The following is a 27217-nucleotide window of genomic DNA, read 5'->3' as shown; positions in this document are numbered from 1 at the left end:
AGGGTTTGGAACTAAGAAAACTTAATGCTTCTTTGGATTAATTACTTGAGCCGGACCAAGGGAAAGTAATTAATCGAAAGTTTAGAACTAATTACTTGAGCGGTTTTTCTTGAATCTTAAATAATCACTTTAGCCGGACCAAGGTAAAGTAGGTTAAAAAGGTTTAGATTAAATCTTATTACAAATCTTAGATTTATTACTTGAGCCGGACCAAGGGAAAGTAATAAATCGAAGGTTTGGAACTAAGAAGACTTAATGCTTCTCTTGATTAATTACTTGAGCCGGACCAAGGGAAAGTAATTAGTCAAGAGTTTAGAACCAATCTCGAGAACTAATAGTTAATAAGAAAAATCGCCATCTTAAGAAGGATAACAAACTTAAAAGGGGTTAAGTGTTATTACCAAGCAAAGAGGTTAAGTGAAGCTAAAAGCTTTAGTTTCTTTTATTATAAGTAATCTCTCACTTAATTTTTGTAATTTTTATTTCATTTCTTGCTTAATTCTTAGTTTGGTTGTCCAACAAACTCTACATTTCGGTTGTTTAAATAATAGATAGTAAGCAAAGAGATTAGTACTTATAATCACCATCCTCGTGGGAACGATACTCTACTTTCACTTTATTACTTGATACACGACTAAGGTACACTTGCCTTCACATGCACGTATACGTAAAACGCGCATCAAATTTTTGGCGCCGTTGCCGGGGATAGTAGAATTATAATATTAATCTAGTCGAGCTTCTATTAATTTAGACGTTTTATTTTCCTTTTTTTGTTGTTTTATGAACACAAGAAGTTTAAGTTGGCCTTTATTATTGCCCGATCCTGAAATTGAGCGTACTTTCCACAGGAACTTGGCTAATCAAAGAGCAAACATGGCACAAGAGGAACGTTCCATCATGGATCTACTCACTCCAAACCGTTTGGACATGAATTCAAGTATCGTGGAACCTACCATTGGAGCAAACAACTTCGAGATCAAGCCGGCAATGATCCAACTTATACAAAACTCCGGTCAATTTGGCGGAGATCCGAGAGAAGATCCAAACTCCCATTTAAATAAATTTGTTAAACATTGTTCTATGCTTAAGCAAAATGGGGTACCACCAGAAGCTATTAAACTAAAATTGTTTTCTTTTTCTTTAAGGGATGATGCAGCTGACTGGTTGGATTCTCTCGAGGCCGGATCCATTGGAACATGGGATGAGTTAGTTAAGAAATTCTTAGCTAAGTACTTCCCTCCATCTAAAACGGCGATGCACAAAAACGAGATAAGTTCTTTTCGCCAAACCGAGAGAGAGAGACATTATATGATGCGTGGGGGCGATTCCGTCGACTATTGAAGAAATGCCCACATCATGGATTTGAGAAGTGGCAACAGGTTAGTATTTTCTATAATGGTTTATCTTCCACTAACTGTGCCACAATTGATTCTGCCGCAGGTGGAAACATCCTTAAGAAGACCCAAACGGAGGCTTATGATTTAATCCAAGAATTGGCGAAAAGGTGCTCTCATTGGCAAGCGGAGAAAAACCTCGAAACAAGAGCGGGAACATATTTGGTTGATTCGTCATCAAGATCCGGCATTGATGAGTTAAATAAAAAATTGGATCTATTAATGGCTAATTTGAACCAAAATAATTTGTGTGATTTATGTGGTTTAAATGGACATAAGAGTGAGGATTGTCAAGCGGCAAACTCATTCCTTAGGGATATCGCTAGTGCAAACTTTGTGGGTAATTTTAAGCAATCTAATCCTTATTCCAACACATACAATAATGGTTGGAGAAATCACCCTAATTTCTCATGGACTAATAATCAAAATGTGCAAAATCCGCAAAGACCTCCACCCGGATTTAATCCTAATGAAAAGAGAAATGTTGGTGATGAAGCTTCGGCTATTGTAACAATTCTTGCAAAAATGGAATCTCGTCTTGCAGGTATGGAGGAGTGGAAGAGAAATCAAGAGACGTTTACAAAAGGGCTTGAAACGAGCATAAGCCAATTAGCAAAAGCCATATCCGAACGTCCTATGGGATCCCTTCCAAGCAACTCGGAAACAAACCCAAGGGAGCATGTGAAAGCCATCACATTGAGAAACAACAAAGAGTTACAATCGGCTCCAAGAAAACAGGTAAAAGATACCACGGATGAGGTAAGTACTTCTCAACCTCAAGATTCATCTCCTCCTAAGCTTTTTGCGGATCCACTTGTTCAACCTTACAAAACAAAAATTCCATTTCCCCAAAGGTTGAACAAGGAGAAACAAGAAAAGCAATTCTCCAAATTTCTCGACATTTTCAAGAAATTACATATAAATATTCCGTTTGCGGAAGCCTTGGAAAATATGCCCATGTATGCTAAATTTTTAAAAGATATACTTTCCAAAAAGAGAAAATTGGAGGATAATGAAACAGTGAAATTAACGGAAGGATGTTCGGCTATCTGACACAACCTCGTGCGGTTGTGGAGCGAGGCCGATCTTAGGGATAAGTGTACCCCGTCGTTATCAAGTAATAAATTTCTGGTTAAGTCCAGGTTATCGTCCACATGATTTATTTCTGCAAGTATCGAGATACTCGGTTTCAGGTGTTATCTAGGCTTAGGGGGTTTTGAGGTTGTTTGTTTAAGTTAATCTACTCCTAGGTTGAATTATACTAATCCTAGCTAAGTTATCTGATTCTAACTAAGTTATTCTATGCCTAATTAAGTTACTCTACCCTTAATTAAGTTAAACTACTCCTAATTGATCTTTCACTAATGCAATTATCCGAAGGAACATGGTATGAATGATAATAATGAAGATAGATTATTAGGTCTATTGAATAAAAACCTAATCTGAGTCACTTGTATTCAAGGCGATTAACCCTACTTACCTTCCTGAAGTTCCTAGCGCGTGATTCCCTAAGGCCAAAACTAGGTCTAAGGCTCAGTAAATTGGCGCTTAATCAACTAAGAGGTCGTCAATCTCCTAGGCTCTGACTAGGTCAGATTCAGCTCGTAATATGTGCCTACTAGATTTTAGGGCTTTTGAATGAGTTAAACCAATTGAATAAAGCGAAGACAGAGATTAGACAAATAATCATAGAACAAAACAAGAGCTAAATTATTATTAAAGGCGAAGATAAATGTCACAAGATACAATAAGTTAAGTTCGGCAACTGTATCAAAGAGTACAAACAAGGAAAGATAAAAGAAGATACAAAAATCCCTTTCAGGGAACCTGTTTACTCTGCAGTCGGCGACTTAATCTTAAGGACGGACCTTGATAATTCCTCAAGAAAAAGCTTTAAAGGAGCTTCAATGGAGGTTGAAGAAGATGGAGGAGATGGAGAGGAATTACAAGGGGAAAGCTAAGATAATTTACAAAAACGAAAGATGCTAATTTACATTGGAAAAACTCTATTTATAGGCGTGGCTCGGCCCTCTTTTTGACCTATTTTCGTGTCCTTATGTAGGTAGGAAGTCGTGGGGTCCGTCGTGGCATCGTGGGGGCGGAATTGGTCTTTTTGACCAATTCCCGCAGGTCTGCTCGCCGAGCAGGGCAAGCTGCTCGGCGAGCAGGGCTACTCGCGACGAGCAGCGCCCTGCTCGGCGAGCAGGCGCCTGGCGGCCTGCTCGGCGAGCAGGCATGGCCTACGGAGGCCCGCTCGTCGAGCATTTTTGCCCGGTATGCCCCCGCATGCTTGCCGACTGCCGTCGATGCCTTTTTCGTCCGAACTTATACATGCGCACGTACAGAAACTCCAGATAACATTAGTCCAAAGGCTAAATTGATCCGCCAATCGATTATTTTGAGCAAACGCTTCGTTTGGTGCGACTTTTGACGGACCAATTAGCTTCAAAAGATAACGGATTTATACTATACGTGCTATTTTGGCCGTAATTGCCTAGATTGTTCATAAAACGAGCCTAAACAATGAAAAATAAATAAAACGTTTCCAATTCCTAACTAACTCACACAAAAGCATTTAAATGCGAGAAATGCTCGCTTATTAACTAAATAATGCTAAAACCCGTCCTAAAACCGTACCCAAAGATAGGGGTTTTTGACCCCTATCAAACCTCCTCACACTTAAAACTTTACTTGTCCCCAAGTAAACTAAAAAACTAAACCCGCAATCACAAACAAGCTAGAAAACCTCCCGGTTTGACTAGGTGCTTGACACAATTTCGAGCATCTATAATTACATGCATTCGGAAATACAAAGTAGAGACACGATATCCAAAATCCGCATTTCAATTATCATAGGTCATAGTTTTAAGCAAAAGGACACATGTTCAATTAAACGAGCTTGAGGGGATCGCTAAGTAAAACACCTCACCATAGGTAGTTCACTCATTTCACACAATTTTGGTGGCTAAAGTGTTTACTCTCGGCTTATGTTCTTGCTTAGGATTACGTTGATTTTGCACGTTCATCCGAGTTCCTCTACTATGCTATATGACTCTGATGATATAAAAAACAACCTCGAATTGGGGTTGTAATGTGGTTAGAGGGTTAAAGGTACAACAAGGGTTAATAGTTCTAGCACTAGAAAAACAAAGTTCAAATGGCTTTAGCAAATATGAAGTGACTGAGCTTTTTATTCATAAAATCTTTTTCTTTTTCTTCTCTTTTTTTTTCTTTGAGACGTTTTGATTTTAAGAACTGGGGAATGGAGTTCTCCCCTTTTTGTTCGTCTCTTTTCTTTTCTTTTCTTTTTCTGTTTTTCTTTTCCTTTTGGATAGTAATGCTCATTCACTTCTTAGCCTTTTGGCTTGCTACTTTGATGCCATAAATAAAGATAAAGCGCTAGAAGAAAACAAAGGCTCAATTTGAGCTTTGCAAAAAATTTGGGTTAAGTAGCAAACCAAGTTGTGGTTTGCAAAAATAGGTTAGAACGAAAGAAAAATCTATAAACTACAAAAACATAGGCTCAAAGGGGCTTCCTAGAGTGGATGAAAAAGAGAAAATAAGGTAAAGAAAAGGGTTAATTCTAATGAGGCTGATTCATCGTTTATCATCTCAAATCATTGCATGTAGGTTCAACACAGTATTAGGTGCAAAATCTGTAATCTTTCCACAAGTCAAAGCATTCACACAAAAATGTCAAGAAAAAGAGCTTTTTGATGTTCGTTCTTAGGCTCAAATTCAACTCACAATTCTTTGGGTTTCAATTTTGTGTTTACTAGTTTTCCCCAAACTCAAGTTCAACATCACATGCCTTCAATTCTTAAGTTATCTACCTAAGTAATGATTTTAGCATTTCTTCAAAAGTAGGGTCTAAATGCAAACTTTAGCTCATGGTTTTACAGATACAAGGGTTGTGTCCTACACCTAAACTAGTTGTCATGCAATCTTAGATTCGGTTCTCAGCCCTCAATGACAAATAACGAAGTTTAGATTCGAAGGAGGTTCACGGTTTTAGGTCCTAAACATGCAAAAACATAAACAAAACCCAAAAACGCTAAACTAAACTAGACACGATGCAACAAAAATTTAAAAAAATTTATACAATTTTTGTAAGTTTGTCTACCCCTCCTCCTCACACTAAAAATATGCAATAAGTTCCAACATTGCATCACAAACCATAAAGTACAAGTGCAAAAAGTTAGGGTGGAGAAGACAACTTACTGATTTTATCGCAATCGCCAAAAATTTGATGATTTTCGGTGCCAATTTTCAGCCCTCAAGGACAAATAACGAAACCTTAACTTCGGATAGAGTGTACAATTCTTGGGATTATAACAAAATAAAACAAATTAAAATAAAACAACGCGAAATTTTTTATTTTTTATTTATTTATTTATTTATTTATTATTATTATTTTTCAGCTCCGTTCGGGATTTAAAAATCCCGAACAGTTTGCTTATCGCGGCCCAGCGACGGGCTAGGCGCAGTGCCCAGCCGCAGGCTAAGCGCAGTGCCCAGCGGCGTGCTGGGCGCAGTGCCCAGCGGCGAGCTGGGCGGTAGTGCCCAGCTCGCCCGAGCTAGAGTGCCCAGCTCGACGAGATGGGCCTCCTGGGGCCAAATATTTTTTTATTATTTTTTTTTATTTTATTTTAAACCTGAACACTTAAAAAAAATAAAAATAAAAAATAAAATAAAAATAAAATAAAACTAAACAACTAAAAAAAATATTTATTTATTTATTTATTATTATTTATTTATTTATTTTATTTATTTATTTTTTTTTAAACGAACACATTAAAAAAACGTAAAAGAAAACTAAAAAGACTAAACTAAAAGATCAATGTATAATCTAAATAAAATAAACCTGCAAAGTTTTATTAAAACTTGGGTAGCCTCCCAAGAAGCGCTACGTTATAGTCGGTGAGCTTGACATAGAATTCCCGCCTAGGTGTATGCTTCTACTCGCGTTAGGAATTCGAACTCCTTAACAAATAACCCGTACCTACAAAACGGATTAAGAGCCTCAAATAAGTTTAATGAAAGTAGGAGGCCGAATTTAAATATATTATGAAAAAGTTTGGTTTGCTCCCTTTTGGATTCTCTTGGTAGGTCGAAGAGAATGAAAACTTCTGAGCATGAAACAAACCTAAACTTTTCTAATTTTTGAGGAAAAGGTAATTGAGATACACAAGTTTTGATTTGATCTTTTATCTCTACCACATGATTTAGAATTTCAGATTTTGAACCGGGGTTGCTTACCGCTTCCGGTTCTTCACTTACCTCGAGTGATGCATGTGATAGTGGACTTGGTTCTACCTTTTTGTCATTCCTCAAGGAGATGGCTTGAGCTGATTCCCTTTGTGGGATTTCTATGTTTTCCTTTATGCCTGACAGAGCATCTCGGGATTGCTCTTGCATCTCATGGTTTATTTGAGCCAATTGGTTGCTCAAGTCCTTGCAAACCTCCTCATTGATTGTAAGTCGAGCTGTCATTCCTTTCAAAAGGGACAGCACCTCATCTCGTGAGCTAGAGGGTTGTGGAGGAACTTGGCTTGCTTGTTCGTAAGGGAACATTCCCAATTCATTTTCCCTGTGCTCATTAACAAACCTATTTGGAGGCCTCAGCATGTTAGGGTTCCCATAGGACAGATTTGAGTGTTGAGGTCTCCTCCAATCACTACCATAAAAGTTGTAAGAATTGGGGTTAGAATTATACCTTTGGTGATTACCCATAAAACTTACACTTTCATTGGTGTTGAGGCTCAGTTTCGCTATCAAGATATCCATTTTCTCATTTAAGTCGACCATGGAGGGATTGGGAGCCTCATTCTCCAGGGCATGAATGTATTGTCTTGATGGGATAGTAAACTTTTGAGCTTGCCACTCGACTTTTTCTTGCCAATTCATTGATCAGAGAATGCTGAGAAAAAGTGAAGTTCTAGCACAAAAGTTGATAAGTAACAGTATACAGATATGAACAAGTATAGAAAAGTATAAACGATTATATATAAACAAGTATAAACGATTATAAACAAAGGATAATAACAAGGAATGCCTAAACTAACAAATCGACCTTTGGTTCGATATTGCAGAAGAAATAAATCCCCAGCAACGGCGCCAAAAACTTGACGCGGCCTCGCGCGGTTGTGGAGCGAGGCCGATCTTAGGGATAAGTGTACCCCGTCGTTATCAATTAATAAATTTCTGGTTAAGTCCAGGTTATCATCCACAGGATTTATTTCTGCAAGTATCGAGCTACTCGGTTTCAGGTGTTATCTAGGCTTAGGGGGTTTTGAGGTTGTTTGTTTAAGTTAATCTACTCCTAGGTTGAATTATACTAATCCTAGCTAAGTTATCTGATTCTAACTAAGTTATTCTATGCCTAATTAAGTTACTCTACCCCTAATTAAGTTAAACTACTCCTAATTGATCTTTCACTAATGCAATTATCCGAAGGAACATGGTATGAACGATAATAATGAAGATAGATTATTAGGTCTATTGAATAAAAACCTAATCTGAGTCACTTGTATTCAAGGCGATTAACCCTACTTACCCTCCTGAAGTTCCTAGCGCGTGATTCCCTAAGGCTGAAACTAGGTCTAAGGCTCAGTAAATTGGCGCTTAATCAACTAAGAGGTCGTCAATCTCCTAGGCTCTGACTAGGTCAGATTCAGCTCGCAATATGTGCCTACTAGATTTTGGGGCTTTTGAATGAGTTAAACCAATTGAATAAAGCGTAAGACAGAGATTAGACAAATAATCATAGAACAAAACATGAGCTAAATTATTATTAAAGGCGAAGATAAATGTCACAAGATACAATAAGTTAAGTTCGGCAACTGTATCAAAGAGTACAAACAAGGAAAGATAAAAGAAGATACAAAAATCCCTTTCAGGGACCCTGTTTACTCTACAGCCGGCGACTTAATCTTAAGGACGGACCTTGATAATTCCTCGAGAAAAAGCTTTGAAGGAGCTTCAATGGAGGTCGAAGAAGATGGAGAGGAATTACAAGGGGAAAGCTAAGATAATTTACAAAAACGAAAGATGCTAATTTACATTGGAAAAACTCTATTTATAGGCGTGGCTCTACCCTCTTTTTGACCTATTTTCGTGTCCTTATGCAGGTAGGAAGTCGTGGGGTCCGTCGTGGCATCGTGGGGGCGGAATTGGTCTTTTTGACCAATTCCCGCAGGTCTGCTCGCCGAGCAGGGTGAGTTGCTGGGCGAGCAGGGCTACTCACGACGAGCAGCGCCCTGCTCGGCGAGCAGGCGCCTGGCATCCTGCTCGCCCAAGCAGGCGGTCTGCTCAGCCGAGCAGGCCTCCACGGGCCTGCTCGGCGAGAAGGCATGGCATACGGAGGCCCGCTCGTCGAGCATTTTTGCCCGGTATGCCCCCGCGTGCTTGCCGACTGCCGTTGATGCCTTTTTCGTCCGAACTTATACCTGCACACGTACAGAAACTCCAGATAACATTAGTCCAAAGGCTAAATTGATCCGCCAATCGCTTATTTTGAGCAAACGCTTCGTTTGGTGCGACTTTTGACGGACCAATTAGCTTCAAAAGATAACGGATTTATACTATACGTGCTATTTTGGCCGTAATTGCCTAGATTGGTAATAGGGGTCAAAAACCCCTATCTTTGGGTACGGTTTTAGGACGGGTTTTAGCGTTATTTAGTTAATAAGCGAGCAATTCTCGCATTTAAATGCTTTTGTGTGAGTTAGTTAGAAATTGGAAACGTTTTATTTACTTTTCGTTGTTTAGGCTCGTTTTATGATCAATTTAGGCAAATACAGCCAAAATGGCATGCATATTATAATTCCGTTATCTTTTGAAGCTAATTGATCCGTCAAAAGTCGCACCAAACGAAGCGTTTGCTCAAATAAGCGATTGGCGGGTCAATTTAGCCCTTGGACTAATGTTGTTTGGAGTTTATGTGCGCGTGCAGGTTAAAACATGATCAATTTCAGGCAAAAATCGTGTCTCGGGGACCCCCGGCAGCCGCTCGGCGAATTGCGCATCAGCACGCAGCCCGGGCGCTGCTCGGCGAGCAGCCCAGGCATTGCCCAGGCACCGCCCAGGCACTACCCAGGCGCTGTGCCTGCTCGCCGAGCAGGCACCCAGGGGCCTGCTCGCCGAGCAGCTCGCCCTACTCGGCGAGCAGACCTGCGGGAATTGGTCAAAAAGAGTAATTCCGCCCACACGAAGCCACGATGGACCCCACGACTTCCTACATCAATAAGGACACGAATTACGTCAAAAAAAGGGCCCGAGCCGCGTCTATAAATAGGATTTTTCCAATGTAAATTAGATATCTTTCGTTTTTGTAAATTATTTTAGCTTTCCCCTTGTAATTCCTCTCCATCTCCTCCATCTTCTCCAAACTCCATTGAAGCTCCTTCAAAGCTTTTCCTCGAGGAATTATCAAGGTCCGTCCTTAAGATTAAGTCGTCGGCTGCAGAGTAAACAGGTTCCCTGAAAGGGATTTTTGTATCTCCTTTTATCTTTCCTTATTTGAACTCTTTGATACAGTTGCCGAACTTGACTTATTGTATCTTGTGACAATTATCTTCGCCTTTAATAATAATTTAGCTCTTGTTTTGTTCTATGATTATTTGTTTCATCTCTGTCTTACGCTTTATTCAATTGGTTTAACTCATTCAAAAGCCCCAAAATCTAGTAGGCACATATTGCGAGCTGAATCTGACCTAGTCAGAGCCTAGGAGATTGACGACCTCTTAGTTGATTAAGCGCCAATTTACTGAGCCTTAGACCTAGTTTCGGCCTTAGGGAATCACGCTCTAGGAACCTCAGGAGGGTAAGTAGGGTTAATCGCCTTGAATACAAGTGACTCAGATTAGGTTTTTATTCAATAGACTTGATAATCTATCTTTATTATTATCGTTCATACCATGTTCCTTCGAATAGTTTCATTAATGAAAGATCAATTAGGGGTAGAGTAACTTAGTTAGGCGTAGAATAACTTAGCTAGAATTAGATAACTTAGTTAGAATTAGATAACTTAGCTAGGATTATTATAATTCAACCTAAGAGTAGATTAATTTAAACAAACCAACTCAAAACCCCCTAAGCCTAGATAACATCCGAGATCGAGTAGCTCGGTACTTGCAGAAATAAAGCCTGTGGACGATAACCTGGACTTAAACCAGAAATTTATTACTTGATAACGACGAGGTACACTTATCCCTTAGTGAGGTTTCGCAGAAACCGCATCAAGTTTTTGGCGCCGTTGCCGGGGATTTATTTCTTCTGCAATATCGAACCAAAGGTCGACTTGCTAGTTTAGGCATTCATTGTGAATATCTTTGTTTATATCGTTTATACTTGTTGATATATGATTTCTTTATACTCTTCTATACTTGTTCATATCTGTATACTGTTACTTATCAACTTTTGTGCTAGAACTTCACTTTTTCTCAGCGTTCTCTGATCAATGAATTGGCAAGAAAGAGTCGAGTGGCAAGCTCAAAAGTTTACTATCCCATCAAGACGATACATTCATGCCCTGGAGAATGAGGCTCCTAATTCCTCCATGGGCGAGTTAAATAAGAAAATGGATATCTTGATGGCGAAACTGAGCCTCAACACCAATGAAAGTGTAAGTTTTGTGGGTAATCACCAAAGGTACAATTCTAACCCCAATTCTTATAGCTTTTATGATAATAATTGGAGGAGACCTCAACACTCAAATCTGTCCTACGGGAATCCTAACATGTTGAGGCCTCCAAATAGGTTTGTTAATGAGCACAGGTAAAACGAATTGGGAACGTTTCCTTACAAACAAGCAAGCCAAGTTCCCCCGCAACCCAATGGCTCACAAGATGAGGTGTTGTCCCTTTTGAAAGAGATATCAGCACGACTTACAATCAATGAGGAGGTTTGCAAGGACTTGAGCAACCAATTGGCTCAAATAAACCATGAGATGCAAGAGTAATCCCGAGATGTTCTCCCAGGCATAAAGGAAAACATAGAAATCCCACAAAGGGAATTAGCTCAAGCCATCTCTTTGAGGAACGACAAAAAGGTAGAACCAAGTCCACTATCATATGCATCATTCAAGGTAAGCGAGGAACCGGAAGCGGTAAGCAACCCCGGTTCAAAATCTGAAATTCTAAATCATGTGATAGAGATAGAAGATCAAATCGAAGCTTGTGTATCTCAACTACCTTTTCCTCAAAAGTTAGAAAAGTTTAGGTTTGCTTCATGCTCAGAAGTTTTCATTCTCTTCGGCCTACCAAGAGAATCCAAAAGGGAGCAAACCAAACTTTTTGATAATATGTTTAAATTTGGCCGCATATTTTCATTAAACTTATTTGAGGCCCCTGATCCGTTTTGTAGGTACGTGTTGTTTGTTAAGGAATTCGAGTTCCTAACGCGGATAGAAGCTTATACTTAGGAAGGAACTCTATGTCGAGCTAACCGACTGTAAAAGTAGCGCTTCTTGGGAGGCAACCCAAGTTTTAATAAAACTTTTCAGGTTTGTTTTATTTAGATTATACATTGATCTTTTAGTTTAGTCTTTTTAGTTTTCTTTTACGTGTTTTTTTTAAAAGTGTTCGTTTAAAAAAATAATAATAATAAATAAATAAATAAATAAATAAATATTTTTTTACTTGTTTAGTTTTATTTTATTTTATTTTATTTTTATTTTTTATTTTTTATTTTTAAGTTTTCAGGTTTAAAATATAATTAAAAAAAAAAAATTGGCCCCAGGAGGCCCTGCTCGCCGCGAGCTGGGCGCTGGCGTCCAGCCCGCCGCTGGGCGCTGGCGCCCAGCACGCCGTTGGGCACTACGCCCAGCCCGCCGCTGGGCACTGCGCCCAGCCCGCCGCTGGGCGCTGGCGCCCAGCACGCCGCTAGGCACTGCGCCCAGCCCGCTGCTCGGCCGAGATAAGCAGCGGTTCGGGATTTTTTCCCGAACGAAGCTGAAATAAATAAATAAATAATAATAATAATAAAAAAATTTTGCCACCGCAAATCGTCAAGCTTTTGGCGATTGCGATAAAATCAATAATTTGTCTTCTCCACCCTAACTTTTTGCACTTGTACTCTATGGTTTGTGATGCAATGTTGGAACTTATTGCATATTTTTAGTGTGAGGAGGAGGGGTAGACAAACTTACAAAAATTGTATAATTTTTAAATTTTTGTTGCGTCGTGTCTAGTTTAGTTTTGCGTTTTCCGGGTTTTATTTAGGTTTTGCATGTTTAGGACCTAAAACCGTGAACCTCCTTCGAATCTAAACTTCGTTATTTGTCTTTGAGGGCTGAGAACCGAATCTAAAATTGCATGACAACTAGTTTAGGCGTAGGACACAACTCTTGTATCTGTAAAAGTATGAGCTAAAGTTTGCATTTAGACCCTACTTTTGAAGAAATGCTAAAATCATTACTTAGGTAGATAACTTAAGAATTGAAGGCATGTGACATTAAGCTTGAGTTTAGGGAAAACTAGTAAACACAAAATTGAAACCCAAAGAATTGTGAGTTGAATTTGAGCCTAAGAGCGAACATCAAAAAGCTCTTTTTCTTGACATTTTTGTGTGAATGCTTTGACTTGTGGAAGATTACAGATTTTGCAACTAATACTATGTTGAACCTACATGCAATGGTTTGAGATGATAAACGATGAATCAGCCTCATTAGAATTAACCCTTTTCTTTACCTTATTTTTTCTTTTTCATCCACTCTAGGAAGCCCATTTGAGCCTACGTTTTTGTAGTTTATAGATTTTTCTTTCGTTCTAACCTGTTTTTGCAAACCACAACTTGGTTTGCTATTTAACCCAATTTCTTTTGCAAAGCTCAAATAGAGCCTTTGTTTTCTTCTAGCGCTTTATCTTTGTTTATGGCATTATAGTAGCAAGCCAAAAGGCTAAGAAGTGAATGAGCATCACTATCCCAAAAAGAAAAAGAGAAAAACAGAAAAAGAAAAAAAAAGAAGAAAAGAGACGAACAAAAGGGAAGAACTTCATTCCCCAGTTCTTAAAAAAAATCAAAAACGTCTTAAGGAAACATCCCAAAAAGAAAATAATAAGGGATGAATAAAAAGCTCAGTCACTTCATATTTGCTAAAGTCATTTAAACTTTGTTTTTGTAGCGCTAGAACTAATAACCCTTGTTGTACCTTTAACCCTCTAACCACATTACAACCCCGATTAGATGCTGTTTTTGATATCATCGGAGTCATATAGCATAGTAGAGGAACTCAGATGAACGTGCAAAATCAACGTAATCCTAAGCAAGAACATAAGCCGAGAGTAAACACTTTAGCCACTAAAATTGTGTGAAATGAGTGAACTACCTATGGTGAGGTGTTTTACTTAGCGATCCCCTCAAGCTCGTTTAATTGAACATGTGTCCTTTTTCTTAAAACATATGACCTATGATAATTGAAATGCGGATTTTGGATATCGTGTCTCTACTTTGTATTTCCGAATGCATGTAATTACAGATGCTCGAAATTGTGTCAAGCACCTAGTCAAACCGTGAGGTTTTCTAGCTTGCTTGTGATTGCGGGTTTAGTTTTTTTTAGTTTACTTGGGGACAAGTAAAGTTTTAAGTGTGAGGAGGTTTGATAGGGGTCAAAAAACCCTATCTTTGGGTACGGTTTTAGGACGGGTTTTAGCGTTATTTAGTTAATAAGCGAGCAATTCTCGCATTTAAATGCTTTTGTGTGAGTTAGTTAGAAATTGGAAACGTTTTATTTACTTTTCGTTGTTTAGGCTCGTTTTATGATCAATTTAGGCAAATACGGCCAAAATGGCATGCATATTATAATTCCGTTATCTTTTGAATCTAATTGATCCGTCAAAAGTCGCACCAAACGAAGCGTTTGCTCAAATAAGCGATTGGCGGGTCAATTTAGCCCTTGGACTAATGTTGTTTGGAGTTTATGTGCGTGTGCATGTTAAAACATGATCAATTTCAGGCAAAAATCGTGTCTCGGGGACCCCCGCAGCCGCTCGGCGAATTGAGCATCGGCACGCAGCCCGGGCGCTGCTCGGCGAGCAGCCCAGGCACTGCCCAGGCACTGCCCAGGCGCTGTGCCTGCTCGCCGAGCAGGCTGTGCCTACTCGCGACGAGCAGTGCCTGCTCGCCGAGCAGCTCGCCCTGCTCGGCGAGCAGACCTGCGGGAATTGGTCAAAAAGACCAATTCCGCCCCCACGAAGCCACGATGGACCCCACGACTTCCTACATCAATAAGGACACGAATTAGGTCAAGAAAAGGGCCTGAGCCGCGTCTATAAATAGGATTCTTCCAATGTAAATTAGATATCTTTCATTTTTGTAAATTCTTTTAGCTTTCCCCTTGTAATTCCTCTCCATCTTCTCCAAACTCCATTGAAGCTCCTTCAAAGCTTTTCCTCGAGGAATTATCAAGGTCCGTCCTTAAGATTAAGCCGTCGGCTGCAGAGTAAACAGGTTCCCTGAAAGGGATTTTTGTATCTCCTTTTATCTTTCCTTGTTTGTACTCTTTGATACAGTTGCCGAACTTGACTTATTGTATCTTGTGACAATTATCTTCGCCTTTAATAATAATTTAGCTCTTGTTTTGTTCTATGATTATTTGTTTAATCTCTGTCTTACGCTTTATTCAATTGGTTTAACTCATTCAAAAGCCCCAAAATCTAGTAGGCATATATTGCGAGCTGAATCTGACCTAGTTAGAGCCTAGGAGATTGACGACCTCTTAGTTGATTAAGCGCCAATTTACTGAGCCTTAGACCTAGTTTCGGCCTTAGGGAATCACGCGCTAGGAACCTCAGGAGGGTAAGTAGGGTTAATCGCCTTGAATACAAGTGACTCAGATTAGGTTTTTATGCAATAGACTTGATAATCTATCTTTATTATTATCGTTCATACCATGTTCCTTCGAATAGTTTCATTAATGAAAGATCAATTAGGGGTAGAGTAACTTAGTTAGGCGTAGAATAACTTAGCTAGAATTAGATAACTTAGTTAGAATTAGATAACTTAGCTAGGATTAGTATAATTCAACCTAGGAGTAGATTAATTTAAACAAACCAACTCAAAACCCCCTAAGCCTAGATAACATCCGAGATCGAGTAGCTCGGTACTTGATAACGACCTGGTACACTTATCCCTTAGTGAGGTTTCGCAGAAACCGCATCAAGTTTTTGTCATAAAACGAGCCTAAACAACGAAAAAATAAATAAAACATTTCCAATTCCTGACTAACTCACACAAAAGCATTTAAATGCGAGAAATGCTCGCTTATTAACTAAATAATGCTAAAACCCGTCCTAAAACCGTACCCAAAGATAGGGGTTTTTGTCCCCTATATCACTATCCTACTCAATAAACTACCACCCAAATTGAAGGACCCGGGAAGTTTCTCTATCCCGTGTATTATCGGTGGTATGTATTTCGAAAGAGTTCTATGTGATCTTGGAGCAAGCATAAATCTCATGCCATTAAGTATCTTTCGAAAATTGGGTTTAGGAGAGCCGAAACCCACTAAGGTTTCCTTACAATTAGCCGACCGTTCTCTTGCATACCCCAAAGGGTTTGTAGAAGATGTGTTGGTTAAAGTGGATAAATTCATCTTTCCGGCTGATTTTATTGTTCTTGATATGGAGGAGGATGATCGAGTCCCGATAATTTTGGGTCGTCCTTTTCTAGCAACCGGGAGAACACTTATAGATGTGCAACAAGGGAAATTAATTCTCCGGTTACAAGATGCGGAAGTGATTTTTAATGTTTTCAATTCTTTAAAGTATCCTTCCGACAATATTGACCATTGTAACTTTCTTGATATAACAGACGAAGTTGTTAAAGATGTTTTTCAGAATGACATGTGTGAAGACCCATTGGAAAAAGTAATGTTAAATGGTCTCGGGTTAAATCAAGAGGAGGTCGTGATAGATCAAGAAATTGCCAACTTGACTTATGACCCCGTGGATTGCATGTGGATCCGTGACCAATATGAGAAAATCGTTCGAGGGGACAAACCGAGGCCCAAATCATCATTGGAAGAGCCACCCGAATTAGACCTTAAACCCTTACCATCTCATTTGAAATATGCATTTTTAAGTGAAAACTCAAACTTACCTGTTGTAATTTCTTCTTCTTTGACAGGTGAAATGGAAGAAAAATTGATTAATGTGCTCAAAGATCACAAGAAAGCTTTCGGATGGACATTGGCGGACATCAAAGGAATAAGTCCTTCTATTTGCACACACAAAATTTTCATGGAAGAACAAGTTAAATCGATGGCCCAACCTCAAAGACGCCTAAACCCAAGCATGAAGGAAGTGGTGAAAACTGAAATTCTAAAACTCCTTGATGCAGGTATCATCTATCCAATCTCGAATAGTAGTTGGGTAAGTCTGGTACAAGTTGTACCTAAAAAGGGAGGTATAACTGTTCAAGCTAATGAAAAAAATGAACTAATCCCTGTAAAAAAGGTAACCGGGTGGCGCATGTGTATTGATTACCGAATATTGAATGATGCCACTCGGAAAGACCATTTTCCTTTACCTTTCATCGATCAAATGCTTGAAAGATTGTCGGGACATGCTTATATGTGTAATTTAGATGGCTATTCCGGATACATGCAAATCTCGGTTGCTCCAAGCGACCAAGAGAAAACAACTTTTACATGCCCATATGGAACTTTTGCCTATTGTAGAATGCCTTTCGGATTATGTAATGCCCCGGCTACCTTTCAAAGGTGCATGATGGCAATTTTTGATGACATGATTGAAAACTTCATGGAGGTTTTCATGGACGATTTTTCCGTGTTTGGAAAAACATTTGATAGTTGCTTGCATAATTTGGAACTAGTGCTTAAAAGATATGAAGATACTAATTTGATTCTAAATTGGGAAAAATGTTAGTTTATGGTCAATGAATCAATTGTTCTAGGCCATAAAGTATCATGTCAAGGCATAGAAGTAGATCCGGCAAAGGTGGAGGTAATTGCAAAATTGCCACCGCCTAATTCTGTTAAGGCTATCTGAAGCTTTCTCGGGCATGTAGGATTCTATGGGCGTTTCATAAAAGATTTCTCGAAAATTTCAAAGCCATTGACCCAACTGTTGATGAAAGATGTTGAGTTTAACTTTTCTAAAGAATGCTTATCCACCTTTGAACTATTGAAAGAAAAGTTAATTGATGCACCTATAATGATTAGTCCCGATTGGAGTTTACCTTTTGAACTAATGTGTGACGCTAGCGATTTGGCAGTTGGAGCATGTTTGGGACAACGGAAGGATAAGAATTTTCAACCGATATACTTTGCTAGTAGGACGCTGAATGAAGCACAACAAAATTATACAGCAACCGAAAAGGAGCTACTAGCAATTGTTTTCGCTTTTGATAAATTCCGTTCTTATCTTGTGCTTTCTAAAGTTATCGTTTACACTGATCATTCCGCACTAAAATATCTCTTATCTAAACAGGATGCAAAACCGAGATTGATCAGATGGGTTCTCCTACTCCAGGAATTTGATTTAGAGATACGAGACATGAAAGGGGTAGCTAATGTGGTTGCCGATCACCTTTCACGATTGGAGTTTGAACCACATAAAACCGGCATGCAAAGAGAGATCAAGGAGTTCTTTCCAGATGAATCATTGTTTAGCGTATCAACATTACCATGGTTCGCCGATTTTGCAAACTTTCAGGCAGGTAATATACTTCCTCACGGGCTCACATACCAACAAAGACGTAAGTTCTTCGCCGATGCCAAACACTATCTATGGTATGAGCCTTTTCTTTTTAAGGTTTGTGGAGACAATGTGATTCGTAGGTGTATCCCAGAAGAAGAGGTAAGATCTATACTTGAGTTTTGTCACTCACGTGAACCCGGTGGCCACCACAGTCCAAACCGTACGGCTGCCAAAGTCTTACAGTGTGGGTTTTATTGGCCTACAATCTTTAAAGATGCATATGAGTTCGTAAAATCTTGCGATAAGTGTCAACGAACGGGTAACATATCACGTAGACACAAAATGCCCCTATCGAGTATATTGGTTTGTGAAATTTTTGATGTGTGGGGCATTGATTTTATAGGTCCTTTCTCGAATTCATTTGGTAACCAGTTTGTGCTTGTTGCGGTTGATTACGTATCAAAATGGGTAGAGGCGATTGCTTCACCTACTAATGATGCTCGGGTGGTTACGAAGTTCCTAAAGAAAAACATTTTCACTAGATTCGGAACACCCCGAGCGATCATTAGTGATGGTGGCACACACTTTTGCAACAAGCAATTTGATCAATTGTTGGCGAAATACGGAGTCACCCATAGGGTAGCCACCCCGTATCATCCCCAAACAAGTGGTCAAGTTGAAATATCAAACCGGGAATTAAATAGCATTTTAGAAAAAACGGTAAATTCATCCCGAAAGGATTGGTCGATTAAGTTAGACGATGCTTTATGGGCTTATAGGACGGCTTTTAAAACCCCTATAGGTGCCTCACCGTATTGTCTAGTTTTCGGAAAAGCATGCCATCTACCCGTAGAGTTAGAACACAAGTCGTTTTGGGCTCTAAAGTTTTTAAATTTTGATGTGTTCTGCAGGAGAAAAACGTTTGATGCAGCTCAACGAACTCGATGAATTCCGCCTTTCGTCATACGAAAACGTGAAATTATATAAAGAACGGACTAAACGTTGGCATGACAAGCATATCATTCCACGAACATTCAAACCGGGGGATAAAGTTCTTCTATACAACTCTCGGTTACGACTTTTTCCCGATAAGTTGAAGTCGAGATGGCACAGGCCGTATGAAGTAACCGAAACATTCCCTTCGGGAGTGGTCGTGGTTCAACGCGAAGGTGTGGCACCATTCAAAGTGAACGGACAACGAGTGAAACTATACGAGGCCGGAGACGCAAGCATGAACGATTCCGTCGTATACCTCAATGCCCCGACCACGAGCAACTAGCCACTCAATAACGTCGAGCTAATCGACGTTAAACTTAGCGCTTGTCGGGAGGCAACCCGATATTTCTAACCTCTTTATCTCAACTTTCACTCTTAATTTTATAATATATATATTTATTTCAATTTTATTTTCGTTTAAAAAAAAGGCTACAGGTACACCTCGTCGAAGTGTAAAGTTCCAGAGACTTTGCAAGTCTCTGGAACTCCTCACCTCGACGAGGTGAACATCACCTCGTCGAAGTGTAAAGTTCCAGAGACTTTGCAAGTCTCTGGAGCTCCTCACCTCGACGAGGTGCATCCCGACCTCGACGAGGTGTATCCCAACCTCGATGAGGTTGGGCTCAACCTCGATGAGGTGGGTGATTAGGAGGGCTTAATACCCCGATTTTGTTATCTTCCTTATTTCTAACTTCTTCTCCCTTCTTTTGCAGCGCAGCCGTCCATCCCTCCCTCCATCTCCGGCGACTTTTCCAGCGACAACCTCCATTAAGCATTTAATTTCTACCTCCGATCAACCCCACACACTATAATCCTCACAGTTGCCTTCGACATGGAGTCCTTCTATCCTTTACTTTCTACTTTAGTGTTAGTTTTTATTTCGCATTTCGGGACTAAATGCTACACTAATTGGGGATGGGAGTAAAGGATAGAATGTTATTTTTATTTTCTCTTTTATTGTTATTTTCGTACTTTTGTTTCAGTCGTGTGACGTACCTCTAATTTTAATGTTGTGTTATTTTGCACCTTATTTTTACCACATTTATTTTTCTCTTTATTTTTTACTATCTTTATTTAGCTTTTAAATAAATGTTTTTGTTAAATGCTTTTGAATAAAAACCCCACTCTAAAGTTTTCCTTTAATCGAACAAGAAAATCAAACAAAATTTTGTCTAGAATAAATGTTAAATTTTGATAGGATGAAATTTTATTTGAAAATCTTAAATTTTGTAAACGAATTTTGGACTATTTTGAATACGTAAATTTTTTGTTGATTTCACTCAGTATTTAACAAATCGACATTTACATTTTGAGGAATAAAATTGAGTTAATTGGCATACATTACCTTTCCAAAGTGAGTTTTTGAGCCTAATTTAAAAAGCATTCACTAATGCTTCATTTTTTTCTCACGAGTGTTCCATAATTACACGAAACTTGAGAATTTGCATCAAATACCGGTCAACACCTCACGCGTCTAGCTCAAAACACGACATGATTAAGGTCTTCCTTGTTTTACCCCCACATTTCAAACTCGAAACAGTAGCCCACCTTAAACACATTCTCAATCGTTCACCCCTTTGAGCCCAGACATTCCATTCATTTTACCACGTTACAAGCCGCATTCCCTTCATAAATACCATTTTTGTTCCCCCTAAATTTATGGGTAATTAGTAACCAATATGCTTGAGATGATGATTCACAATAAATACGAAATTCAGACAAACACTTCTACCGATATATAACGGTTATACCTCTCTATTTTCGTATATTTCATACTTTCTATATATATATATATATATATATATATATATACATATAAATAAAATTCATATTGATATTTATATATATAAAGTAAAAAAAAAAAGAGAAAAATATATATATATATAAATAAAAATATATAGTATCATATATTTATAAATAAAAATAAAAGAGAGATTTCCGTTACAAAAATTCTGAATTTTCGAAAGACAAAATTCCTCTTGTGAAAGACCTTTTGATCGTGTTTATAGCTAGTCGTGTTTGGTAAAGATTTGGATGACCATGCAAATTTTTAATAGTTAGTGTTTTTATCAGATTTGAGCGAAAATTTAATGCCTTAAACACTTGAGCGTAAGAGTGACTTCCATGCGAGGTGTTTAAATTGGTTCAATTTTATTCAACATAATGAAAAATGTCGGTTTGGAAAATAAGAGTGTAAAAACGAATCATTTTATCCAAAGAAATAGTCCGAGATTTGAATATAGAATTTTTGCTCATTTTCGATTAAAATAATTCCTGTCTTTGCGTTAACTTATTCGACGATAAATTTTGTTTTCAGCTTTTCTTTCCTTGAGGACAAGCAAAGCTTAAGTTTGGGGCTGTTGTTATCATCGTAATTCATAACATTTTTAGTATTTAATTACTAGTTATTTTGTACCATTTTAATAAATTTTAATAATGGTTTTTGTATATTTTCTTCATTTTATGTATCTAAGCCAATTTGTGTGTTTTCTAGGCACTTTCACAAGGTTTTCGGCACAAATAACCAAGTCGGGGCTTAAGGCGGCAACTCGGGAGTAAAAGGGACCAGAAAAAGGAGTTTTAGTGACACCCAGCGTGCACTTCGTCGTGGATAGGTGCTGTAAAATAAAGTCCAATTGTTCACACTAGGACAGATTTGACACATTTTCGTATTTTCAACTTATCTCCCTCATACGGACTCGGATTGAGGCGATTCAAAATGCGTTGGAAAGCTAAGAGAAAGATGAACAAATGTCTAACAATAATCATCTCCAAATTCGAAGTGCATCAGGCCCAGAAGATTATCTAAAGTTGATGAATATGTTGAAGCCTAAGATTCTTTTGACAATTCAACTCCTAAATTATTAAAATCTTCCCCCATGCTCTCTTAAATGCTAAATTCAGATGATAAGGAGTGGGAGTCCATAAGGATGACTTGGTCTTTGGAATTTTATGTGCCATTTTACTATAAAAGGAGGCCTTGTGTGCCATTTGAAGACATGCCAATCTTAGGCTTAACTTCTCCCTCTATAATGTTACTTTGCTGATTTTTCTCTTCAAAAATCAGTTGTTTGTGTTATTATAATTGTTGTTATTATGCTCAAGTTGTTTTTTGTGCAAGAGTTCATTCAATAAAAGTAAGTTTTAAGTTATCGAAGAAGTTCATTCGACAATCGTCATTACGGTTTCTTCTAAACTTTAATCTCTTTTATTACTATGAACTCCATTATCTATCTTACTAAGGTGTGTTTTAATCTAATCATGGGCTAAAACCCCCTTAACTAAGGCTAAAAGCGGATCTTAACCTTAATTATGTGGTAATTACGTTTAACCTATTTAAGTTATCTTTATCCTTTTTAAGAACTAACTTATGATTCTTAATGCTTGTAGGAGATGGGCCAACTCTCTACTTGGGTATAATTAATCGTTTATATTGATCGTGATTAAATTGATTAATCAAAATTCATAAGTTGGACCTAATGACCATTTAGTGCGGCTTATTGGTTTTCCAAGGTTTTTCATGAATCTTATTACAAATCTTAGATTTAGTACTTGAGCCGGACCAAGGGAAAGTAATAAATCGAAGGTTTGGAACTAAGAAAACTTAATGCTTCTTTGGATTAATTACTTGAGCCGGACCAAGGGAAAGTAATTAATCGAAATTTTAGAACTAATTACTTGAGCGGTTTTTCTTGAATCTTAAATAATCACTTTAGCCGGACCAAGGTAAAGTAGGTTAAAAAGGTTTAGATTAAATCTTATTACAAATCTTAGATTTATTACTTGAGCCGGACCAAGGGAAAGTAACAAATCGAAGGTTTGGAACTAAGAAGACTTAATGCTTCTCTTGATTAATTACTTCAGTCGGACCAAGGGAAAGTAATTAGTCAAGAGTTTAGAACCAATCTCGAGAACTAATAGTTAATAAGAAAAATCGCCATCTTAAGAAGGATAACAAACTTAAAAGGGGTTAAGTGTTATTACCAAGCAAAGAGGTTAAGTGAAGCTAAAAGCCTTAGTTTCTTTTATTATAAGTAATCTCTCACTTAATTTTTGTAATTTTTATTTCATTTCTTGCTTAAGTCTTAGTTTGGTTGTCCAACAAACTCTACATTTCGGTTGTTTAAATAATAGATAGTAAGCAAAGAGATTAGTACTTATAATCACCATCCTCGTGGGAACGATACTCTACTTTCACTTTATTACTTGATACACGACTAAGGTACACTTGCCTTCACATGCACGTATACGTAAAACGCGCATCACGTGGCGACACACATAGTGTGTCTCAATTCGACCATGCGGAAAGTGAACGGAAGCTGCCCCACGATGTGAATGTTATGACAAATAAGGTATGGCCACCAAGCAGTTTGGATCCCGCAAGGATGCATATCTAACGAACAATATTCCTAACCATGATAGAGGGAGGTGGAGTGCGTCGTGACACATGGGACATGTCTCCGGATGACTTAAACATTGTGGCAAAGACGTATGTGGGATGTCATGATGCACAGGGTATACCCCCTAATTGTATAAACAAGACGATAAAGATGTGTGCGGCATATCCCACACAAAGTATGACACGACAAGGACATAGGGAATACCTCAGGGTCTAAAGATGCTCCACCGGACTAATATATGAGACACATCATAACATGCGGGTGGACCTTTTGACGGGCATGCGAGACATGGTAAAGACACGCGAGATACATTGTGATATACGGGGTATGTCTTCTGTTAGGAACCTATCAAGGCGAGAACTTAGATCGTCATATACGGAGTATGGCTTTAGACTAGTGTATCCGATGTGGAAGACGCATCCGCGACCTATCACGATGTACGACCTTGACAATACCCGGATGTACGCGGTGCATAGTGGCACATCGAGTACACATCTTGACCAGTGTATAGCTGACGTGATGGAGTCGCACGAGATACTTCACGATGTAGAAGGTGGGATGAGGTAAGGACGTATGGGATATGTCATGACCCAAATGGTATGCCTTTCGTCTAACGTATATAACACGGTGAAAAATGCACATGATACGCCATGACATACGGGGCATGAAGCTTATGCTCCTCGCTTGGTGTAAGGGATGAGGCAAATATACACATGATGCGTTATGACACATATAGTACACCTTCTGATCGGTGTGTAATGACATGGTAGAGACAAAAGGAAAGGGCCACAATATACGAGGCACAACAGGGAAAAGACATATGGGATATGTCATGACATAACAGGTACACCTCTTGATCGGTGTCTGAATGATTAATGGAAGATGCATGGGGTGTGTTACTTCCTACGGGGTATGACAAAGTAAAGACACAAGGATATGTCATCACGTGACAGGTGGGACTCCTGACGGGTTGACGTGTGATGACACGACGCAGTAAGGACATATGGGATACGTCACGAGAGAACAATATGTCTCTTGATAGGGTAAGGACATATTGGAGGTGCCGCGACATATGGGGTATGCCAAAATGAAGGCGTAGGGGATATGCCCCGACATAAGGGTTGTACCTTCTGACTAGTGCCTAGGATACTAGAGAAATGTACGAGGTACGCTATCGTACACAAAGCATGCTAAGGCGAAGACGCATAGGATGCATCACGACATTATGGACATGCCTCCTAGCTAGCATACAAACGATAGGGTGAAGACGCATGAGATGTGTCAAGGACGCATAGGATGCATCCCAACACATAGGTACGATAAGGCAAAGACGTATGGGATACGTCACGACATAACTGGTATGCCTCCTGAAGGACACGCGACGCTGGGGTCGACTGTTTCTCACATTCCTAATAAACACGTCCTAAGTCTACGAAACCTAAAATGGTTGCACACAATTTGGTCAGCATGCAACGCTCCATATGGTATGACTGCAATGATTCGTTAAGCATAGAATGCATTATAACTTAAATCTGACTCGACTGATGTACAACAAGATATAAATCCATACGAACAAACTAGTTAACGAAAATCGTACATAACGCGTAATTAGATCGTAATAAGAGAAAGAAAATGTTAGATAACAATCACAATCATCACATCATCTCTCTTCCCTCCTTATTCCTCCACACACTCGTTGGTCCAAGTCTCTTTCCTAGGATTTTGGTATGGGCTCACATCGTGGTCCAGGGGACGCGTGATGCCGTCGATTATCGCGGAAAAGTAAATCATCCATCAGACAATACAGTTCGTTTTGACGTATCAACGTTCAGTGACTAAGATATCGACCAAGTTCGATTGTCCTTTCGGAATAACTCGTCTTTTGTCATTTCGCAAGACGCAGTAATTTGGGTTTTGACTCCCTTTGAGTGCGTCTCGGATTTTAGACGTGGTACGAGTTATTCTTTTGGTTCAATCGTTCATTATTGACAATGACTCGTTCCCTTTTATTCGCGTGGGTTCGTATCTCGATTTTTGGATTACAACGGGATCTTTTGGATCTATCGAGAGGCGTAACCACCTTTTATTTAGTGATGAAATCACTTTTTGGATTTTTATTTTAGGGAATGGAGTCATCGCATAACGTGTTTTTTTCTAGCGTACAGAATCCGTTTGCTCGTTTTAGCTACGTGAAAAGACGGCGAGTCTTATTCGAGCGTACGATAATCTTTCGGCTATTAACAACTCTTTATTTCTTCCAATTTATGGGATATACTACCTTAGCGTGGCTATAGAAAATCAACATTTCGTTGAATCACATGTTTATTCGAAGCAGAGATATCACCGTTCTTTTTCATTTAGGCACGAGTTAAGCAAACGCGCATATCGGGCCATATTTCTTGTAGTTTTGGTAACGGTCGAAATGATCGAGTCGTCAGTCAAACCCACAGTCTCGTCCATATGGTGCAATTATTTAGCTTAATTCGGCTTTGTGATTTTAAACGGTGTATACACTTGTTTGAGGCATGTATTCAACGGTATTGGTTCGTTTTCTTTAACTACCCTCGGGATGGATATGCATGGTAGATACGGAATGACTTTGGTCGTTAGTTTATTTTTACTTTTCTTTTATTTTCTTAGTCACTTTTGCGGACACGTCCATTTCTCTTAAGAGCGACACAAGGCATAACATCAGAGCTCGTCTTTTATTCGGAAGGGACGGGCCACGTTTGCGAAACTCTTTACGTTACAACGGGGTCGTTCGCAACAGGAATGTTCTTCGTTTTCGTTTCGTCATAATCTCGTTTTATCCCAATCTATTTAAAGAATGTGAATAACGGCTACTGTTAATATAGTCTTTTGAATCGAGATATAACTATCCTTAATACCAAACCGATTCATACTAATACGTGCTTATGTCATAATGCATTTCCTGAACATGTGCCTTCTACGGGACACGGAAAGGGACCAGGCGGGTCGCACAAGTTCATTCATACGAGATGACTAAGTCGTCTTTAGTTCGAATCGTTTCGATGTTTTGGGGTAGTTTGTACATCGGTTTAAGAGTATATATTAACGTATCGTTTCATTTTCTTTACATATTTTAGGATTAGACACGTATCATGGCAATTTGAAAACACGAACTGATTCATTCATCACATCAAAAATAGTAACGGGTAATCCTATGGCAACTTCTAAGGCTACTATATGCTGACACGGCTGATCGCGGGACCTCACAGGACCGCACAAATTCGCCCCTAACGAATGGATGGGGACCCTTTGGCGCCTTACTGTAAGGGGGAACTTACACTAGCCTCTTTCGAGCGACGAATGGACTCTCGCTACAGGTTTCGCGGAAATTAGCCAAAAGGTTTGCAATAATGCTTATGAATGCATACGAAAAGAAATAATACGATCCGTCCCCGTTAAGGGCTTAATACACGCCTTCCGGAATCAAATTTCTTGCTTCCCCAGCAGAGTCGCCACTTGTTAGACAAGGTGCCGAACGGCCTCGCCCGGACGGACCGGGGGGTGGACACCTCATGGCGACGTAAGCGGTGATTGGCGCCGAAAGCAACCAATCGTGGAATCAAGCTGCTCGGTAGGACCGGAGCTCGGAGATATGGGAGAGTCGTCACCCACGAATGGAAAAATGAACACCGATCCCTTACGGGAGACCGGTGAGGGTTCGGGAAACTTAGGTACGAGCCGAGAAGGCTAGCTCCTTTCCGGAGAAAGGCTACTAGGCACCCCGACATCGCTCGGT

The 27217-nt window shown here is 39.2% G+C and overlaps 1 non-coding gene and 1 pseudogene across 1 annotated transcript; both read right to left on the bottom strand.

Moving 5' to 3' along the window:
- LOC136207279 (uncharacterized protein At1g26090, chloroplastic-like) overlaps window positions 1-27217 on the bottom strand; it is a 53183-nt pseudogene that overhangs the window by 13186 nt on the left and 12780 nt on the right.
- On the bottom strand, window positions 1255-1363 carry LOC136207783 (small nucleolar RNA R71). The gene has a single exon (XR_010676910.1). It is a non-coding gene; the product is annotated as a small nucleolar RNA R71 (small nucleolar RNA).

The sequence above is a fragment of the Euphorbia lathyris genome, chromosome 9 (assembly GCF_963576675.1).
Source record: "Euphorbia lathyris chromosome 9, ddEupLath1.1, whole genome shotgun sequence".
In the NCBI taxonomy this organism is placed as follows: domain Eukaryota; kingdom Viridiplantae; phylum Streptophyta; class Magnoliopsida; order Malpighiales; family Euphorbiaceae; genus Euphorbia; species Euphorbia lathyris.
Note: the sequence above shows the minus strand (reverse complement) of the source record. Positions and strands in the feature narration are given on the sequence as shown.